The sequence below is a fragment of the Camelus ferus genome, chromosome 34, assembly GCF_009834535.1.
Source record: "Camelus ferus isolate YT-003-E chromosome 34, BCGSAC_Cfer_1.0, whole genome shotgun sequence".
Taxonomy (NCBI): Eukaryota; Metazoa; Chordata; class Mammalia; order Artiodactyla; family Camelidae; genus Camelus; species Camelus ferus.
Genome location: NC_045729.1, coordinates 12992309 through 13013481, shown reverse-complemented (window position 1 = coordinate 13013481; position 21173 = coordinate 12992309). Strand labels below are relative to the sequence as shown.

At 45.0% G+C, this 21173-nt stretch overlaps 1 protein-coding gene across 1 annotated transcript in view; it reads right to left on the bottom strand.

The window, feature by feature from the left end:
• GRIN2B (glutamate ionotropic receptor NMDA type subunit 2B) overlaps window positions 1–21173 on the bottom strand; it is a 377702-nt gene that overhangs the window by 100860 nt on the left and 255669 nt on the right. The gene's annotated exons all lie outside the window — the stretch shown is intronic.

Sequence of the window (21173 nt, the reverse complement as noted above, 5' to 3'; positions counted from 1 at the left end):
AAAAGAAGGTTAAAAGTACGAAGAAGGTATGCCAAGGACATGAGATTTGGGAAGACAGAGAGACAGGTGCATGAAGACAGACATACATACAGCTATCCAGACACCACTGTGAAGCTCGGTACCCTTTGGGCTCCCGTTTGATTATTCAGTAGAGTCAGACAAGTTTCCATGTAATAGGAATAATGTGAAAATATGCTTTAAAAATTTAAAATAAGGGCACTGGGTTTGAACTTAGTCTGTAGCTATGACTGAGCAAATTACTCAGCCTTTTCAACATTTTTTTTTCACCATCTGCAAAAAATGAGGTAATGAAGAAACCTACTTGATTAGTTTTGTAAGGCTTAAGTGAGATGGCTTACCATGGGGTCTGGTGCATAGTAAACCCTCATTATGTGTTAGCAATTATTATTCAAAAAAGGAGGTGGTTTAAAGGGCAGAGGTGGTAGAGACAAAGTGGGAGTGAGCCAAGAGGATTTTTTGCTAAGAAAGGTTGCAGTTTAGGGTCTCTCTGCTTCTCAGAGATACAGGCACACACTTTCCAACTCTCGTGAAGATCCAGCTCAGCCCACACTTCCGACTGTTGCAAAATGAGTCCAGCAGTCTCTGGTCCCACAAGATGCATCTGGAAACCAGGGCTATGGCACTTTGTAGAGTGAACAGAAAATAGCAGGGCAGTGGGGTGGGGAGGAGAGAAAGACATTGCACACGATGCTGTAGGTACAGGACTGGAAATTAACAGAAACTTTGGGAATAACTAGAGTCAGACCAATAGAACTGTCTTCCTCCTCAACACCTGCACCCCAAGCTCACCCCATTCCCCCGCCAGCTGCTCTGATCTGAAGTTCCCTCCCTGGGAATTCCCACAGGCATGCTCATTACAACCGCATTAGTGCAACTGTGCTGATGGTAATTAATGTCCCTTTACCACAATGGCTCAAGGAGTCAATAATGATTAGCTCTGTGTTCACATGACATGCTGCTCTGGAGCCTGGGGCCCGAAACAAGTCTCTGCTAAGAAGCAAAGGGTATCACGTGATTGCCCTGAGTGTTCCAAAGGGTCTTCAAAGCTTTGACCAACAAGGGTGTCACACTACACTCGAGGGGAGCAGAATGTGCAGGAGGCAATGGAAAGGTCCCTCTTTCAAGCCTTCTCATTCAATGAAACCGGGAGACTCTTCTTTGATTCTTCCAGGTCACATTACTTAAGCAACAAGGTTGCTGGGATGCATGTCCTTCAGACAATTCTAAAGATGGCTAGGCATCTGAACCAAGTCCTTCTGGACCACTTCTCACTCCAAGAGCTGCCTGAGATTTCTCAACCCGTCACTCCTGGGTCAAACGCAATTAAGAACACGGACCTCAAAAGATTCCTAGAATCTCAAGATTGGAAGAGACCTTCAAAATCAATTAGCCTACTTGCTTCTTAAAGTTTATGCTTCCCCTCTACAGCATCACAAAATTAGCTCTTCTTGAATACCTCCACGGACGGGGAGCTTATCACTGTATGCCTTACCCTCAAGATAGCTATCTCACTGTTGGGCTGATCTTTTTCACTTAGAGCTGAAATCTGCTCCCCACAACCCCCAAGTCCTGGTCTCCTCCTTAGATATCATACAGTCTTAGTCTAATGCTGCTTCCACACGGGAGCTCTTCAAGTATTTGAAGATATTTATCATGTATTCCTTAGAAAATAAATTCTAATCTTTGAAGAAACTTTAGAATCATTTACTTCTATAATCATTATTTTCTTTTTTTAATTGTAATGTAATCAGTTTATAATGTGTCAATTTCTGGTGACAGTGTAATAGTTCAGTTATACATATGCATACATACTTGTTTTCATTATAGATTACTATGGGATATTGTATATAGTTCCCTAGTTCTGTAATTTTAACTTGAAAGATAAGAGAAGTGAAGCACAGAGAAGTTAAATTATTTGCCCAGTGTCCCATAGCTAATTGGGAGCAGAAATAACATTTAAAGGGCCGTTCCCAATCCCATAAGCTCTCTACCACACCACCCTGATTCTTACATTGTGCGACATCAGCTTGAATATCTCTGGGTCCTTCACGTATCATAAGCTATGGCTCCAGATCCCTCCCTCTGTCCCCTTGGCCGCTCTCTCTGGACACTTGCAATCGGTAAAGCGTAGCATCCCTAGTTCAGCTCAGGGCTCCATGCTCTATGCTGCTCCTTGTCTCAGCTCAGGGCTGCTTGCTCAGGCCCATCACTAGTCAGAAGGTAATACTCAGGTCTCCTGCAGTTCACAACTTCAATGCTCCAACCCAAGTCCCATATAATTCATTTCAGGGAAGGTAATAGCAAAAGTACGAGACAAAATATTTTAAACCAACAAACCAGAGTCTAAGCACCCAACATAATTAACTTGGAAAATGTGTTCTTACTACAATAATACTGCATCGTTTAGAACAATTTCCAGAAGTCTTCAGAGAAGGCATATGAGACACATAAACAAATTAGTCACACCTCTTTTTGGGAAGAAAGCAAGAGGGGGAGTGGGGAGAAGGAAGGAAGGGAGGAAGGAAAGAAGGGAGGAAGGGGAAAGAAAGAGAAAAAGAAGGAGGAAGGGAAGGAGGGAGGGAGAGAGGAAAAGAGGGAAAGAAGGAGGGAGACAGGGAAATAAATTCTCCGGCTTAAGCAGCCTCCTTTTCACCAGACATGGCTCTGAATAATTCTGACTTTATCTAAAACACCACTAAGAATATTTCAAAGAAAGTGTCCATTTCAGAAGGCAATTATAAAAGAAAAGTTCCAAAAATAATTTAAGTAATAAGCAGCATGAATGGAATAGAGCCTCTCCAGATGACTTCTTTGACGGGGACAGAACTGAATTGAGTGTGCAAGTTGAGACATTCAAGCTCTGAGAAAATAAAACCACATTCATGTGCAATGACTCTGGAGTTAAACTGCTTTAGTCACTCCTGCCTGAGATCCTTTTGATTTTCCTTGTACATTTTTCTCTTCCTGGGATGCTCACCTTCCTCCAGCTCTACACGTTTATTTTATTCCATGTTGGCATTTCTCATGTTTTACTTATCAAAAGCATTAATAAAACATTATGCCAATACACAACATACTCTTCTCCAAAGCACCCTTTAATCATTCACATCCTTCAGCTGTGTACAGATTAATCATTCACATTGTGTTTTTTTGAGTAATTCCCTGCGATGTGCCAACATTTAGCTATTAGTGAGGAGCTTGCAAATATACCCCTGCCTTGAACAAGGATGCCCTCTGAATAACAGAACAGACCAATCCAGTCATTGGTAATGAAGAGTGTGAAAAAAATAATTGGGAGTGTGGTCACTTCCAGACATGTGACCTTGGCACCTGAACCCGAGTTTTTCCTCTTTAACACGGAAAGACCACTTTACCTCCAGTTTTTATCAGATAAGGCTGTGATGCCAATCACAAGAAATGAGGGGTAGAAAAACTGTGTAAAATATGATACAAACATAAGGTTATATAACAGGAAACATTCAGAAAACAAGAATACATTAGCATGATTTGAGTATCCAAAGGCAAGAAACTTGCCTCATTTTGGACCTCAGTGAGTAGAAGTGTGATGATTATGCTTAACAAGACCGAATTATCAATGGAACACATTGGAGGAATGGAAATTGCATTCCACATACAGAGGATAAACTAGGTTAAATGATCATATTAATCAATTTAACTTTCCATTTTAACTTTTTCACTTTGTCAATTGTGAATATTCATTAAAACCTCAAAGCTTCCATATATAAATCCTCAGTAAAGGATTAAGATACAAGATTAAGACATGCCACAGCTATTCGGTTCTTATCCTCAAGTATGCCGTTAGAAGTGGCAGCCAAATTCTGAAGCTCTGCGCATAAGACTCTGGTCCCCTGGAAGGCCAGCAAGGTCTGGCATACAAAAAATATTGCTTAATTTGTCTCTGGGATGTAGAAAGGGGTCCAGGATGCTACCCGACTTTCCAAGGTGCCCGTTCAGGACTGGAGTGCAAGCTTCCTGATTTCAAGCTCTGCGTTCTTTTTTGTTGTTACATCACCAAGCCAAGTGAAATCAGGTTTGCGGAGCCCCGGATGTGCCTCTTGGCATTCTCACATCGCGCGCCTGGACTACGGAGATCCCTAATACAGACTGTGAGGAAGGAGCCCCACCTCACTTCCTGCCTGACCCCTGCGGGTTGAGAGCGTCTTAGGCCCCTGATAGGCTCAGAGCCAACATACTCGGTGCGTACGGCCAAAGTCATCCTCCTCTGGTTTAACGGGGTCAAGCTGAGGTAAAAAGCCCTTGTGCCTCTCTGACTTTGACCATGCCACTCGGAGCTTCTCTGCTGCAATGATGTAGCAGCGTGCCCTGTGTGGAAGGCATCCGAAAGAGCTCTGCCAGAATTTCCCCAGCTAGCCAAGAGCTCTGGCACGCAGTCCTCATTCTGCCCTCCCTGTTTTCACAAGGCACAGATTTTTTTTTCTTTTACTAATGTCTTTTAATGTGGTGATAAGAGAGAAGTCTCTCCTCTCAGGCAATCTTTTGATTTTCAGACAAAACAGATGAAGTCCAGAGGGTTCTGTAGCTTTACCAAGACCAGATGACAGGGCTGGGCAGAGGGTCTGGGTGTCCTCACCCCTTGTCCGGCGTTCCTCCTGCTCAGCACCACACCTCCAAAACGGTGGAGTTTTCATTGCTCTCAACTTCCATTCTCCCGTTATTCAGAGCAAAGTAATAAAGGAACACGGTTCTAGGCTGGTGACTTGAATTCTTGACCCCTTTGTTTACAGTTTTCTAGCTCTGAAAACCCGTAACTCTCTATCACTGTGTCTGCTGTGTCAGCTCCCGCACCTATGAAACAGACTGCTTCAGACCATCTCACTTGTCTGATGAGGGACGCAAAGGGCTCCTCGGAGATGCTCTCCATCTCGACATGCCCTCTGATTAACACTATGGCTGTTACGTTGCTGAACTCCGTCATCTAAATGACAAAACTACCGATCTTTGGTCTCTTTTTAACAGTTACTATTTCATGTGCACGTTTCCTCTTGACATAGTAGAAACGATTTCCCACAGGACTAGAAATAGTGGGCTTTAAAACATTTAAAAGCTACTTAACTAGATACTAGTATTGGGAGAAAGCAGCAAAAAATATTTAAAACTTAGATGCTCAGTGTTATGGTCTGGAAGCCTAAATAGAAATTTCTGACTTTTCCCCAACATAGAAATTTATATTTATCAAAATGAATAAAAAATGACCAAGCCAGGATAATGTGGTCAGTGTGGCAGGCCATGGTCTGGGGACCACACCCAGAAGAAGTATCTCATAAGTAAGGTATCCTACACTCAAATGAATGACATAGACAATGCCCTCAAATGCCGGTAGAAAGAGAATAAGGAGGCAGAAAAAATAAGTTAATTGAAGAGGAAGGGAACACAGTGTGTACCACATACAAACTCTGTCACCAGCAGCAGCGGCAGCGGGCAGGGTGCCTGGCACTTAAGCAGGAGGACACTGCAGTCAGACCACTTCTGTTCAAACCCTAGATCCACCAGGTCCTAGGTTATGTGACAATGTTTTCAAGGTACGTTAACTATTTTATTCTGGCCAACAATGGTTTTCTTTTTAAGGAAAAAAGATTTAAAGAAGTTTTAAAGGTTTCCCTTGACATACAATGTCATATATAAAAATACTAACCCATGCTTTTGAACAGAATAATTAGAAATGCCAGTTTTCTAGGCTGTCAAGTGCAGTCCTTTTCTCTTATTTTTGCAAAATGATACTTGGTCGAGAACCACAGGAAAAAAATAATTTAAAGAGTAGATTGTAATATTAATATATAATTACTTGAGCCAAGTTAAAAATAGTCTGTCTTCCAGTGGATTAAACATTTTCTCTGAAGGGGTGTTTATATCATCAATTTATTTTACAAACCATTCTTTACAAATCATAAATGCTTCATGTTCGGGCCAGTCCGTATCTCAGTTACTTAAACTCTAAATTCGTAGTGTTAAATCAATGAGACATAAAAGTGTCCTGAAGACTGACTGACATAGATCTAACTTGCTTCCTCTCTCCTGCTGGTGGCGAGGGCTGTGGCCCCTCGGAAGTCGGGGCTGAGGGGCAAACGGGGATGCGCCAACTCGCCGCCCATGACAGTGAAGAAGCCTCCTCAGGCCCCTTGGCCTGGCAGTGGAAGATTTCTGAGAGCTGTTACTGGATTCTGTCTCGCGACTGAATGCCATGAATCCGTTTTATCAGAAATGAAAGAAAATAGAGGGGCATTGTTGAGAGTCACCCACCAATCTCTGCTCCAACGTGAGGCAGAAAATGTTTCACCTTCCTCCAGAAAGACGGTAAGCCAGTGAGCCCCGGGGGCTCTGCCACCAGCTGCGATGGCCCGATCACTACCCCTCACCCTCATATCCGTACCCGTACACCAAGCGGGGTCAGTGTGGCAGGCCCTGGCCAGGGCACAGGTCTCTGGACTGTTCCATTTGAGACCAAACCCAGGAGCTGGCACTCATTAGTAAAATACCTACACGTGAATGACTGAAAAGGCCCAGACAATGCCTCGAAATGCTCAGTGATGAGGAGTGAATAGAAAGAAAATAAAAGGGAGAAACAGAATGTGTTAAGTGAAGGTGAAAGGAATGCAGTATGTATTAAACACACACACACACACACACACATGCCCCCAAACACCACCACCAACAGGCTGTGCAGCGGGGTGTGCAGAGCAAGGACACTGCAGTCGGGCCACTCTGCTCAGGTCCTTGATCGGCCAGTTCTGAAGCTGTGTGATCCCGTAAATAATTAACCTCCCTTTGCCTCAGTTTCTTCACCATAAAAATATGAATAATAATAGTACTTGTCTCTGAGGCCTGTTGTGAGGGCTACATGATGCGGTGCACGTAGAGGACTTAGAACTATTCTACCGCACCCAGACATAGTGAGCCTTAAGTTTTAGCTGCTGTTATTGTTGTTATTATTATGACTACCTTTAAAAAAAAATATTGCCTGGATAGCAAGAATGTTAGCGTTTGCAGGGACTTCTGGATCACGGTTCGACCTTCCATATTTAAAGCCTGGGAAGATGCCGCCTCTTTTGGCGTGCTAAGTTCAGAGTCTGGGTCTCCCAATTCCCGGATCTCTGCTTTTCTGTAACAGCACATCTCCACCCACTCCCACAGTCCCCCAGCTGCTAAGGCCTGGGGACACTTGCGCTTTCTCCTATGCCCGGTGCCCCTGTGAGGCGCTTCGCAGGGGGAAGCACTTAACCACGCCGCTTCAGTGTAAAGCCGCTTCCTGAGGAAGGCAAACGATGAGCTCATGTCTCCACACTTTTTAGTCTAGAATAAGTGGCTCCTTAAAATGGCCCCCATTCTGACCTCCCAGATCCCTGACTGGACCACTATGTAATTCTTTTTAAAATTCCTTTGGAGGGGGCCTGCTTCTGCTTGTGGGTCCCTTAGGGAACTGGCAACGCCAATTAATCAAGTGTGCTGAGCACTGAAGCTGGTTCTCACTTAGGGAACTGGGCACAGAACTCAGAGATGGAAAAGGAATTCCTCCTTGTCCTCAGGCCCTTGGCCCCTAGTCACCGATGCTCAGGGGAAGACAGGCTAGGGTGCTACGGGAAAGCCAGTTATCAGAGGCAGTTAGAAAGGCGAAACTCCCCAGTGGGAAGGAATCAAGTAACTCTTCTGGATAATGTTATTGCTGCAGGATTTTTTTTTTTCATTTTAAGTTTATGTTTTCACATTGCACATAAGTTAAAATCCCTTTCTTTTTCAAAAGCGCTGAATCAAATTCCTCTTCTCTTCCACAGATTATGTGCTCAGTATATTGGGATGTAGCCCGGCTATCAAAATGAAGCAGTGGGACGTTCCACTGGAGGAAATGCCAAGGCAAGTCAAAGGCTAGCTGACCACTGAGCACGTCGGTGTTTATTCTTTACGACTACTAATAATTTTAAGGTGAAGGCTTGCCTTTCTAACATCCACTTTACTCACGAGCTGGCAACTCTGCTCAGGGGCTGTGCCAAAACCAGCCAAACAATGACTGGCAAAGATTTCTCTAGGATACTCAACTTTGACCAGGACACTTCTCTTTCTTGTGAATGTTCAGACTTAACTGAAACAAACTCCAGTCATACATACCCAAGAAGCCTGCGGTCAAGAATCCAAAGTGACCTGGGCATGATATTGAGGGAAAAGGATACGGAGGATTGTTCTGCCATCGCAGTTGCTCTCTGCTCTCTCCTCTCTCTTAAGTGGCCGATGAAACCAACACACTGCCAATACCTGCAGACACATGGCACCTACCTGCTCTGCAACGACAATATGCTTAGTTTCACAAGTCCCCCAACAGCTCTCCTGAAGGGCGGCAAAGAGGTAAACAAATGAAATTAGTGGGATGGCTTCCTTTACAAGGACGGGCAGGGAAAGTCATGAAGAATTGTCATCCATGGAAGAAGGGGGTTATGATTTCGTCTTCCAGTAACGGTTGATAAAAATCTTCAAGTGGAGATTTCTAGAAGCAATTATATTGAACGGGAGGGAAAGAGTGTCAAAAAAGGGAGGGATATTCCAGGGGTAGGGAGGTGGCTTCCAATAGACAGGGGACTCGGGGTGCTTGGGTGAAGATGATGTCCTTCTGGGAGATGGGTGTCTCATAATTACATCATGCTACAGATGCAAGACAGAGAGGGGGGTGGTGGAGGCTGTTGACTCATTCAAGAACACATCTCTGTCTTCAGAAAATGCAGTCATGAACCACACCTGCCACAAGGATAAAGCCCTTTCACACAGGAAATGAAATGATTTATTGAGTCTAGGGTCCAAGGGAAGATCAGGGGAATGAAACACGGATGCATCTCAGACGCAATGTACAACACGCTGCGGGAGAAGAAAGCAAGCTGTCAGGAAAGCTAGTTAGCAACAATGACTTTGCTGAGGTGGCTCCTGTATCCCAGTGTGCAGAACAGCTTTCTGGGGCTACACTTCCATGAGAGGACCCACCCCTATAAGTGTGGTTGGGTTTGAAGGCCCAGGAAATGTATACTAGTCCGTAGTAAAAGGGGTATCAGGGGCCTGAAAACAGTGAGACCAAACATGTATCTTATCAAGGAGAATACACCAAGATGGGAACTTTGATGCAAAAGTGCTGGTCAAAGGTTATCAGTCAAACACAGCCTATGTTCCTATAGTTTCTGTAAGTGTCGCTCTAAACCACAGGACTTTGAAGCACAGTTCCTAGGCCAGGTTAGAGTAGAGAGGTCAGGGGGAAAGAGATCAAACTTGTTTATTTAACTAATTTTAGTTAGTTACTTGGTTAAAGACATCCACTGATCTTTCCCAATATTCTAACATGGCTTGACCCTTGAGTCAGAATTTGAAGCGAGGTAAGGGCAAGCGCTTATTTAAGCCCAACTCCATTTCCCTCTTTCCCGGTCGGTCCTCAAGAGGACAGCGCCGTGAACTCCAACTGCATCCTCCCAGGGAGGCTGAAAGGAACATGTAATCATCTCTCCCTGTTGCACTGTGTGGGGGCTAGAACTCTGCTGCTCCTTCTTTGTCAGGGGATTCTGGCTCGTTCTCTCCCTCTGTAGGTTGATGTTTCCATGGAAACACGCTCTTTATTGCTTCTGAAATTACTGTGCATTTATACCATTAACTCTTTCTTGGCCAAGGAAGGTCACAAAGCGATTTATTTTCCAACTTCTGCAAAGTAATTTTCTACCTTTTTTTTTTTTTTTTGACTGCAAACTTTCAAAAAAAAAAAAAAAGTACTTGATGCCAGTCGCCCCGATTTCCTTACCAGCCCTCACTTCTTAACCCTTGCGATTTTGGCTTTTGCCTCTGTCATTCTGCTAAGACTGTTCTTAGGAGGTCACCAGTAACCAAAGTCAAAATAGAATCAGTAGCCTTATCACCTTTCTCCTTGATGTGACGCAGCTTCTAACAGCTGACACACCCACATTTCTGGAACTCTCTTTCCCTTTGTTTGTCTTTTAAAGTAGGATAATTTCTTGGTTCTCCTTATATCTTTCAGGCCAGTTTTCTCTCCTTTTCTGTCCAGTTTTGCTTGGAAATCCCTAATTTGGGAGCACCCCAAGACTCAGGTTTCCACTCCTGTGTTCTCCCTCTGAGACGCATTCACAGCCAAGCACGAACCATCCCCTCCACACGAAGGCCTCCGGAAGCCCCATCTCTTTCCTGACCTTCTGTTTGGTATTTCTGAATGGACCGCTCCACCTGAATGTTCTGGTATCAGGCCAAACGTAACAGGACCAAGTCCAGGCCAGGTTCCCCTGTCTCCCAGTGCTGAGACCACCCCTCTTAGGGTTTAACATTCTGCCACAGCCCTGGCTTCTCCCTCTCTGTCATACTTCCATCTTTACAGCATGCGTGCGAAGGAGAGTAGGCTGGCTGCTCTTGCGAGCTGCATTCTCACAACCAGTCAAATCAGTCAAATCATCATCAGCGGTTATGCATTATGTACAAAACAAACTGATCGAAATTTTTTGCCTCTTTTCAGAGTTCTGTCTCCCCAACATAAATGAATCTCACGGCTTTCTAGCCTGTAAGTGAAATTGCTTAGAAGTCGTGTTTTTGCTCTGGTCACTCAATTAAAAAACCTCTAGCAATGCTGCCATTTACTGGGCACATGTCAGACTCTGTTCCGGATGTTTTACATTATTTTCAATCCTCATAGCAATACTATAAAATGACAGATCATATTATAACGAAAGCCCAAGGCTGGTGGCACTGGAAGTTAATCCCATTCAATCCTGAGTGGTTCTAAAACCCATGTTCCTCCCACTGCTCTGGACAATGCTGTCAAGAGAAGAAATGGTCAGGAGAGAGGGAAACAAAAAAGTCCCGAACTTCTAATATGATAGAACTAAAATCTGAACCCAGATCTGAATGGCTCCAAGCCTGGGTGCTCAATCATTATTTATACTGTCAGTTGCTTTTAATTGTCCCTCACCCAGCAGCAGAAGGGAAGTTTTTAGGGAAGAGGGAGATACACCCAGGCTCTCACAGCCCTGAGAAAGACTGGAGGCACAGTGCTGGTCAGGCCATACATTCACAGAATAACAAGAGCGCTCCAGGTCTCTAGGGGCTGTCAATCTGTCACATTTCACAAGCACTAACCCAAAAAGTGCAGAAATGGAATTAATTTGCCTTATAAGAAAACAGGAGACAAACCGCAAAGCAGTAAGCTTGACTGAACTTACAGAAGAATTAATTCTCAGCTCACGCTCGGAGGAAGTCAGTTAGGAAAGTCTAGGACTATATTCTTGGAGTTCTTGTTAGAGGCAAACAGCAAGAGCTGGAATATTTATTTGGCTCGGATAAGATGGCAAAAAACTTTATCCTGGTTTGGCACAGAACATCCAAGCTCTTTCTGGACTTAAAAACACAACATTAAAATATTTCTTTGGTGCTACAGTCAACTCTCAATGATCCTCAACGAGGGAGGCAGAACCACACTTATGATCTGGACAATCAAATACATCGATTGTTCTTGGTACCAATCTCGCTTGATCTCGCCGTAGGGGTTTACACTGCAGGACACGCCCCTCCTCCGAGATGCTTCTAGTCGAGATCCCATCCCACCTTGGTTCTTCTCTGTCACCTGTGATTGTTCCTTCTTTCCCTTCTCTGCTGGCTGCTTTTATTTCCCTTTTCCCTTATCTGAGGTTTCGTAGGAAATTCGTTACGAAAGGTCTCTGTTCATTTCAGCCATCCTCAGGGAACCAGCTCTTCCTCTATGTCCTGATGCTAAGGCCACATCGCAACCTCCTCATCCCCCTCTTTCACCCCTTGATGGCCATTTCTGCGCACACTTTCCCCTGTTACACACTCAGGGCTGGAAGTGGACTTGCTTTATCTCTCCCCACAAGACAGCTGATTTCCTAACTCCCCTCTCTGACTTGAGTCGGGACTCACCCAAGTGCTTGGGATGGTGCCTGGCGCATAGCAGGCCCCCAGTGAATGTTAACTAGCCTCATTCCTTTGGTCTTGAAGCCTCCCAGGAGTCACTGCCATCTTCCTTTTCCTAGTTTTCCACACCCAACGAGCCCCCAGACTGTCTTGTTTTTACAAAATACTTCTTTCATCTGTCCCTTCCTTTTGATTCCCACGGCTTCCACCCCAGGCCAGACCGTCATCACTCTGTACCCAGACACCTGCAGCAGCCCTGTCCTGGGCCCTCTGCCTGGCATCAATCCCCCCTCCCCCTCCAAATACCACCTGCACCTCATCTTACTGCTCAGCTTCTTAGGGAGATGTCACTGCTCGCTCAGAAATCTCCAGTGGCTCCCCGCTACCTAGAGTAAAAGTCCGCCCACAGTCAAGGCCCTCTCCACCCTGGCCCCATCCATCTGTGCTCTGCATGGACCCCTGCTGAAGCCAAGTGGCTTCCTCACTGTCCCCTGAGCACTAGCTGCACTTTCCTGCCTCTCTTCCATTTTCCCGGAGTTGAGTACCACTGTGGACTCGGGTCAAATTTTACCCTCTGCCGACACTTCCCTGACCGTCCTAGGCTGCTCTCTCCTCCTGCCCTTTCTAGCCTCCAGTCGGCATTTCAGCATTTTATTTATTGTTGACCTGAACTGTCTTGTTTTGTTTTGTTACTCAGCTTTTTAATGACATTTTTTAATGGAGGTACTGGGGACTGAACCCAGGGCCTCGTGCCTGCTAAGCATGCGGTCCACCACCGAGCTGCACCCTCCCCTCTTGTTACTCAACGTTTTATGCATCTGTCTCCCAGGATAGACAATATGTTGTTGTAAGGCTAAGTATTAAATCTTTTCCTTCTATTATCCTTTGGAGAATCCAAACTAATGCCTTGCTTGTGGTACATATTCAGTAAATACTTACTGATTTCTTTTGAACTTCCAGAAGGCTAGTCTCGAAAGCCACTCCTCTGCTTTCTCATTTCCCACCCCTCACACCCACCCTTTCTATGTCATGCATCTCCCTCTCCCTCCCTCCCTCTCTCTCATGCACACACACAACTGGCATTGTGCACTGATAGCAGCACTGAATATTGATTCTCTGTAGAAGTGACCTCTCCAATAATTGATTGAAAAAATAACAACTTCTAACAGATATACATCTAAGATCTTTCTTTTCTAAAATGAGACAAAAAGTGGGACTGACTTCATTTTTGCATAAGCTCTTTTTTTTTTTTAATTTTAGGGGGAAGTAATTAGGTTTGTTTGTTTATTTTAACAGAGGTACTGGGGATTGAACCCAGGACCTATGCATGCTAGGCACATGCTCTACCACTAAGCTATACTTTCCCCCTAACTAGCTCTTTTTAAACTTCTCTGTTTTGAATGTTCTTCCCATTATATTGTCCATAAAATATATGTCTGCCTGTGAGAATCATGTAACTGACTCAAATCTTATTCGATAAGAAAGAGAAAGAAATAAAACTTCTTGATAATGGGGTTGGTGGTAGTGATTTTTTAAAATTTGAATCTAAGGGGAATCTGAAATATATGTTAAAAATAATGTTTGGGTGTGCTTTACCAATGTAAATTCACTTTGCTAGCTTAGGAGCAGAGACAAATAGAACTCATTTTGTTTATAACATTGAAATAAGAAGATCTTTAAATAAAATAAACCAGAAAACATAAGGAAAATGTATTTGTTATTTCTTTTCTAGTATTTTTTAATTTTAAAATGAAATTTAAAAAAATTAAAGTGTCCTCAGTGGGGGAAAGAGGTAACTTCTCCTTAGTGTTCACATGGATGGGCGCACATGAAATCCCCCCTCACCCCTTCCCACTCCCCAGCTCCTCCCCACCCAACAGCAAGGGCAGAAGACAAAGTGAGGGTGAACACTGAGATATTCACACTGAGGTCTTCTCTACGTTTGGCCCAACTCTTGATAACCCAGGATGTCAATATCTGCAGAGATGCCTGAGGGTCAGTGCAGAAAATGCACAAAGTGAATTATTTCATGGGTGGGAAATTAAGAGTTGAGATAGTTCAGGCTTTTTCCTTTGTAGGTAACACCAAGACACGAAAGAGTAGTTCGGGTGGAAATCAGAAAGGTATTGTTAATAAGTCTCTCTGAACCTCAGCAAAGGTTTAATCCCTGTGAAAGCTGAGGGAAGTTAATTTGATTAACACTTGCCTGAATTCCCTCAAATTCTTGGGCATCCTAGCAGAATGTAAAGGAATTTAGCATTTGAGTCAATTTCCTTCCCTCCCTTCCAGTCACTCCCAGGTTGCTTTGATTACATGAAATTAAAACACGTTCAATGTGACTAGGGGGAGAGGGGCAAAATAGCTTGAAGAAATGCAGTGTTTGATGTCTTCAATGACAAGGGGGTTAGGGTGGTGCATAAGAGACAGAGAACGGAGGGAGCCAGCACACGCTGGAGAGCAAGGGAGAGACGGAGAGGAGATGAAACAGCACGCAGCACGCTGGACCCCATCTCCATGGCAACCACAGTACATGCACAGGGAACTGCCAACATAAGTCAAGATCCAAGTAGGTAGGTGTTGGCGGATAGAGGAGGTAAGAACTCAGCAATGGACCAAAAACCACCTAGAGGAGATGGATTCTCTTTGTGAGCTTAACTCTTCTTTCCATTTCTTTTTCTAACCATACCCAAAGCTCCCATTTCAGTGAGAGTGCAACTGAAGTGTGGCTGCCGCCAACTCCGAATTTCATCCAGGAGGGTCTCAGGATGGCAAGGCTGAGGCTTCAGAGCCCCCAGGAAAGCCAAGAGAGGACGGTCCTGAGGGAGGTAAATAAGTTCCCTGTAGCCTTTAGCTGGTTTTCCCAACTTTCTCCAGCAACTGGCACAGGAGGAATAGATTTGTTTTCATTTTTTAGTTTCCTGAAGGAGGGAAAACAACAGTACTGGAGAGACTGCTGCGTGCGTAAGATGGTCGCAAAGTTCCCACGTCAGTGGTCTAGGCTGCCTGCTTGCTGGGAGATGTGTCCCTGTCACGTGGGGGGAAGCTCTGTCAAAAATATAGGCTGGAAATCCCTGGAAAAATTAGGTGCTTGGAGAGATATTTTTCTGAGAATTTTAAAATCAGCCAGCCAATAAGGCCTAGTCCTTCCTTTGTAACCTTAGGGCGTTGCATTTAAGAACCGTCAAGAGCTCCCGGAGTTCTGCGCCTTTGTGTCTCAGGGAGAGCCAGCCGCGTCCTACGCGGGGCTTCTCCACACACGCTGACACCTGAGTACAGGCCCCACTGGGACTCTGACTCACCCCTGGGGAGCCTGTTAAAAATATGAAGTCCTGGGGGGAGGGTATAGCTCAAGGGGTAGAGCACATGCTTAGCATGCACGAGGTCATGGGTTCAATCCCCATGGTCTCATCTAAAAATAAAATAAATAAACCTAATTACCTCCCTCCCCCTGCCAAAAAATAAAAAAAAAAAGAAGTCCTGAGCTGCACCCCAGCCGCACCCCGCACCCCATTATATTTGGGACAGAGCCTGAGAAAAATGCATTTTAAAACTCCCTGGTGGTTCTGTTGTGTGGACAGGCATGGAAACCACCCCACGGAGCACCCTCCCCCACCTCCACTCCCTGGTGACTCCCCTGCTGTCTGCCTGGCCCCGGAGCGGGACGGAGCCTTTCCTCACCAGGAACGGCAGGATCGTCAAGCCGCAGAGTTACCCCCGAGCCTCACCGGGCCAGAGAAATGTCATCCTGCCTTGAAAATGAGTCTGAGACCAGCACTGGTCACCAATGACTCCTGTGAAGGAGAGCTGGCTCTTGGAATCACTTTTCTATAAATGTCACGGGGAGAGGAGCGAAGCAGCGAGAAAGAGAACATACTTTACACCAGAGGGCCTAGACAGGAGGTGAGAATAGTTAGGTCGTCAAGTAAAAAAAAAGGCTAAATTTTGAACGAGAAGCACAAGTATTCTTAAGTCTGCCATGGACCCACAGGGACACTTACCTGCATCCTTCCTTGCCAAAAAAAAAAAAAAGAGTCCTTGATATCACTTATCTCAAAACTCAGTTTTCTCTCCTTCCAGTAACACCATCCTTCTGATTCAGACTTATACAACAAAACAGCTGAAGAACCTCTTTCCAAACTAACTAAATCACGTCTATAAAAAGTAAAGTTTACTAGGCATCTAACAAGAGCAATGTCAAGTTTATGCAACATATGATCACAGAGCCCTAGGATGTACCAGGCGCTGTGAATACAGAGCCAAGTAAGAGATGTCCTCGTGTCTCCCAAGCACGTACTCTGTTCTAGGTGTTTTGCGGATGTCACCTTATGTGATCTCATGTTACAGATGAGGAAACGAAGGCTCAGAAAGGTGACCCATTTTTTCAAAGTCCTGGCGCTAGTAAATGACAATGGAATAAAAATTCAGGTTCGTCTGATCCCTAAATTACACTTTTTAAATCGACCACACTAGCTCTTTCCCAGTTTGGGGATACAACCAGAAAGGTACAGACAAAATTAATATTGCTGGTCACGAGTGCACTCTTCCCCTCTATTTTCAATCCCCAAACAGGCACCAAGGACACACAGAATTATCATGGGGAAAAAAAAAACAAATGCCCTCTTCTGAGAAGAGATGAGAAGTGTCTCCCATTCCTTGGTCCAGGGCTGAGGACAGAGGAGGAAGCCCTTCCATGGATGGAGCGAAGGGACACATCCGTATGTCTCTCTCTGCCTTCCCCGCTCATGAGACTTGAGAGCCGACGGATCCTGAAGAATGAAGCGGGTGTAAAGCAATGCTGAAGAGGAGGGCGAGAGTTTGGTGTTCTGTGGAAAGCTGAGAGAAGGTCCTGGAGGTAGCGACGCTGCGCCACTCCATTCGCCAAAACAGACGTGAAAGAAGATTTATCAAGGAAACAAAGACTCCGTATTCTAGGGGCTGGGGGGGGGTGGGGGGTGTCGGAGTAGTGGCACCCACAGTCAGGACGGGAAAGCGCTGTGTCGCTTCCACTCACCCGACCCTTCCCTCCTCTCCGCCTTTCCAGTACCGGCCAGCCACTGTCGTGTCTCTCAGCAACACAGCAGAGCAGTAAGGGACCCAGTAAGGGGCACTGCTGAAAAGAGCGGGGCCCCGCAGACACAACGTGGTGGCACTGGAACAGCCCTACAAGCAGTGAGAGCGCAGAGGCGGCCGCAGGGACGCTGCGCTGGCGGGGCCGCGGCCCCACCAGGCGGAGCTACGTCAGCGGGGCTGCGAGAGCGACTGACGGCGGAGGGTCCCGAGAGGGCCTCCCGCGCCAAGGCGAGCATCTGGAGGGATGCCGCCGCTGCGGCCACAGGACAGCACGAGGAACGGGAACAAGGCCACGGGGCGGGGAGAAGCAGTGGCAAGGTGTAAGCCTGGAGAGAGAGACTTGAGGCCGTTTCTGAAGGTCTGAGCGTGACGCCCTCTCCCTCTAAGTCAGTATCCAATGCGAGTTTCCAAACAGGGCTGATAAGCCATCCAATTAGTTTTTCTAATTAATTTTTTTGGTTGAGAAAAATAATGCTTGGAGTGAAGACAAGTTAAGGAGCTCATAGTCCTGATAAGAGAAACAGTGTGAATTTGAAGCATGGTCGTGGCATCGGTGACTGAATGCCGGAGGACAACCTAAGAGACTACTGTGAGCGGCGCGGATGGGCGCGGGATGTGAAATGCAGCGGATTTAGCTGCACGACCTGCTCCCTCTCATCGCAGGGAGCAAACGGACAGCTCTGAGCTCTGCAGGCCACTCTCAAGGTACGACATCTTGCTTTTATGACCTTCTCAAATGTTAGCACGCGGAGGTATCAGTGCATACAATTTGAGAGAGTTGCTCCAGGAGATTCTAGAATCCACCCCTAACACACAGTCTCACCCCCACTGAAAACTTCTACTTTACTGTGTGTGGAGTGAGGAGAAAGACTGCACACCAATTTGCTACTTCAGTGAACTCATACGGATGCAGGGCCCCTCTCCTAACAGCATCACATCACAGGACTGTGTTTAAGTCATGGCTCACTGCAGTTCTCAGCTGTATTTTGCAGTCTTCTTCCATCCTGGCTGTCTGTAAGTCAACTCTTCGTTATCAGCACTAACGGAGGACAGGGCGGGCATACGTAACCGAAATTAGCAGATAACGCCAAACCTTATTATTGTGGGTAAAGGCTCCCGACTCTCCCCCAGCGTGTCTTCTGCAGGGCTCTTATCGTGAAGCAAACTTCATAATGCTTCACCTGTTCTCTCCGCTCTACACCCGCTGATCGAAGTCCTAACAAGCGGCAAATGACAGAAATCCAGCAGAAGAGGGGAGGGGGACAAGCAAAAGACCTAGAAACTTCACAAAGTGGATAATAACTGCCTGAATGATGGGCTCTTGGAAAACCAGGCCCTGGTTGATGAGGCTTATTTTTCCCCAAATGCAATGGAGACAAATCATCAAGCGAGTTTGCTCCAAGATGTTGAGTTCTGAATTGCCATGAATTACTCCCACAACTCAAGAGAGAGGCAAAGAATGGGAAAAGCCTCAATTTTCACTTTTTAAATGTGCAACCATAACCTTAAAATTCATCCAATTCAGGAAGCAGCTTGTCTCTAAATGTGATGGAAAAAAAAAAAAAAAGAAAAAACATTCTATTGAGTCTATCGGGGCTTCTGACAGAGTCACAGATGGTGCAATTAACACCCAGCTCCGCCCAGATTCCCATCCTACCCTCTTCCCCTCCTCACTCCACTGGCTTCGGGCAACACCTGATTTCATCTTTCCTTTTGTTCTATCCTTTGTTTTCTCTTCTGTGGATGCTGTAGTTCCTGGGGGAGGGGGTATTTCATTTCATCTGACAGTGACATTCTGAGAGCAGGAACTGAGAGTGGAGAGGCTGGAAGGATGCCTTGGTCCCCAGGCTCCTCATGCTGAAAGTTTTTTTTCCCCCAAGATTGTGCTTAGAGAGGATATACCCACCAATGAAATACTGTCTTTTAAAGAGATCTGAAGCAAGTATGGCCAGTGTTGACATCCATTCAGGCTGTGCAGTGGAAGCATGGTACCTGAGACAGTATTTTCTGTACCTCCCTTTGCATTTAAACAATTTCATATTTTAAAAATGTTTCACTGTATGGAACATAAAAGACAACTGACGTGCACCAACTCTAATGTTTCAGAGTTCATTAAAGCTGAGAATCCGGAGCCTAAGAAATGCGTTTTGCTATGTTGTGCAGTATTTACTTCTACTGGAAACTACGCTTCCACACCCAATTTAACATGTGCCTCTGGAATACGTACCAAAGTACTGGATAAGATGGGCTTTCCCATCTTGCATGTAGAAGGAAATCGAGTCTGCCCACTCGCCACCATCAGGTCTGTGGCATCCCTGTGTGAGAGCCTGGGGCTTTGTTCAGAGGCAAACACGGTTGCACAGAACAGCACCATTTCTTCCAGCTTCAGCGTTTAGCTGGAGGTCACCTCCCCACATCATTATCAGCCTTGCTCCATGGTTTACGAGGCAATGAATGCATAACACGCTTGGCCAAAGGACGCATGTGTGTGCCTTCTGTTCTGATGTAGCCCGATGTGGGAGAAAGTAATTTCACATTTAGGAATGTCTCAAATCCCCAACAAATTCCTACCTTGGGAAATAATGAAACCCTCCAAAAGGCGAGTCCCTATAGAAAAACAAAGCATCAGGAAAAAAAATTCCTTTTGTGGAGACATGCAAACATTGGCTGAAGTTGTTGTATTGAGAGCATGATCCCACTTTTGTCTACAATAAAACGACATATGTGTGTCTTTATAAACAAAATATATTTATAACATATTTTTAATGCCTGGAAGAAAATACCCCAAACTGTAACAGTATTATCTGTGCATGATCAAAATTTTGTATTCTTGTATTTATATAGATTGGCCAATGTTTCTATAATGCACACGTATTGCTTTTACATAGAAAAAAGTATTTTAAAAACCCAAAAAACTACTTTAGTCATCTGCACAGAATATTACCCAGCAAATATAAATTATTATTGTAATATGTAGATAGTGGGGGGAAAGTCCATATATTAAAACATTATCTGAAAAGCATAATGAAAAATTGGACATACACTTCTGATGGCAATTGTATAAAAATAAGTGGGCAAAGGTCAAAAGCTACAATAAAATTACAATACTTGTGTTACGGTGGTGGGACTAAAAGTGTATTTTCTTTTGTTTCCACGTTCGCTATTGCTGCTATCTATCTATCTATATCTTTAAAAAATGAAAGCAGTACCATGGCTTGTTAGGTCAGTTTATGAGGGGCTAGATCAAGCACCTCAAGAAATGGAGGTAAGTTGACTTTGGGGGTAAACCAGCGAACTTGAACCTATCATGGCTGATATGGGCGTGCATGAAACATCACGAGGGCACCAGACTTAGGAAGACCTGAGCGCACACCTGGTGGCAGCACTTACCGAGGACCTTGGGGGGATGGCCTCTCGGGTGCTCCTTCTCCCCAAACACCCTCTGGTGCATTGCTGACTGGGTCACCCTAACACGTGCACACAGCCTGGAGCTAACAGGTCATTAATAAATAGTTGCCACTCGGGTCTCCTAAACTAGAGTTAAGCAGAGCCAGGAACACCAATCAGGGTGGTTCTAACAGTATAAGAAATCTGCAAAAGAATCAAACAAATTAACATATACAACTTGCTTCACAGAAAATCTCTGAAGAAAGACTGAATTGACAAAGTGAACTTGTCTGTTTGAAATCTACAGAAGAAGAAGAATGGATATATATGAATCTGCTAAAGACTTTTCTAGCCCTGTAGAGGGGAGAAATTCACCTGAAGGACAGGGAACTCCTTTTTTAGTCCAAATACACTTGGCAAGTAGAGCAAAGTTTACAGAAACTGTGAGAAGAATCCTTGAAGGACACCTGAGAAGTTCACATGGAACTCCTCTACCACGTGAGATCAGTCTTAGCTCTACAAACCAATACTGGTCAATTCATACTCCAAGAACTTTTTTTTTTTTAATTTGAATAATCTCATCTATAACAGAACCTCAGCAATCTGCCAACAAATAATCACATTACTTAAGATTTGTATAATGAGTGTCTTATAATTCGTGGATCTCTCTCATGGACAGCCTTGTTCTCCCATTATCCGTGTCAGGAACTGTTTCCCAGGGGACCACAGCCTGATTCCCTCCCCCGCTGCTACCATCACAAGCA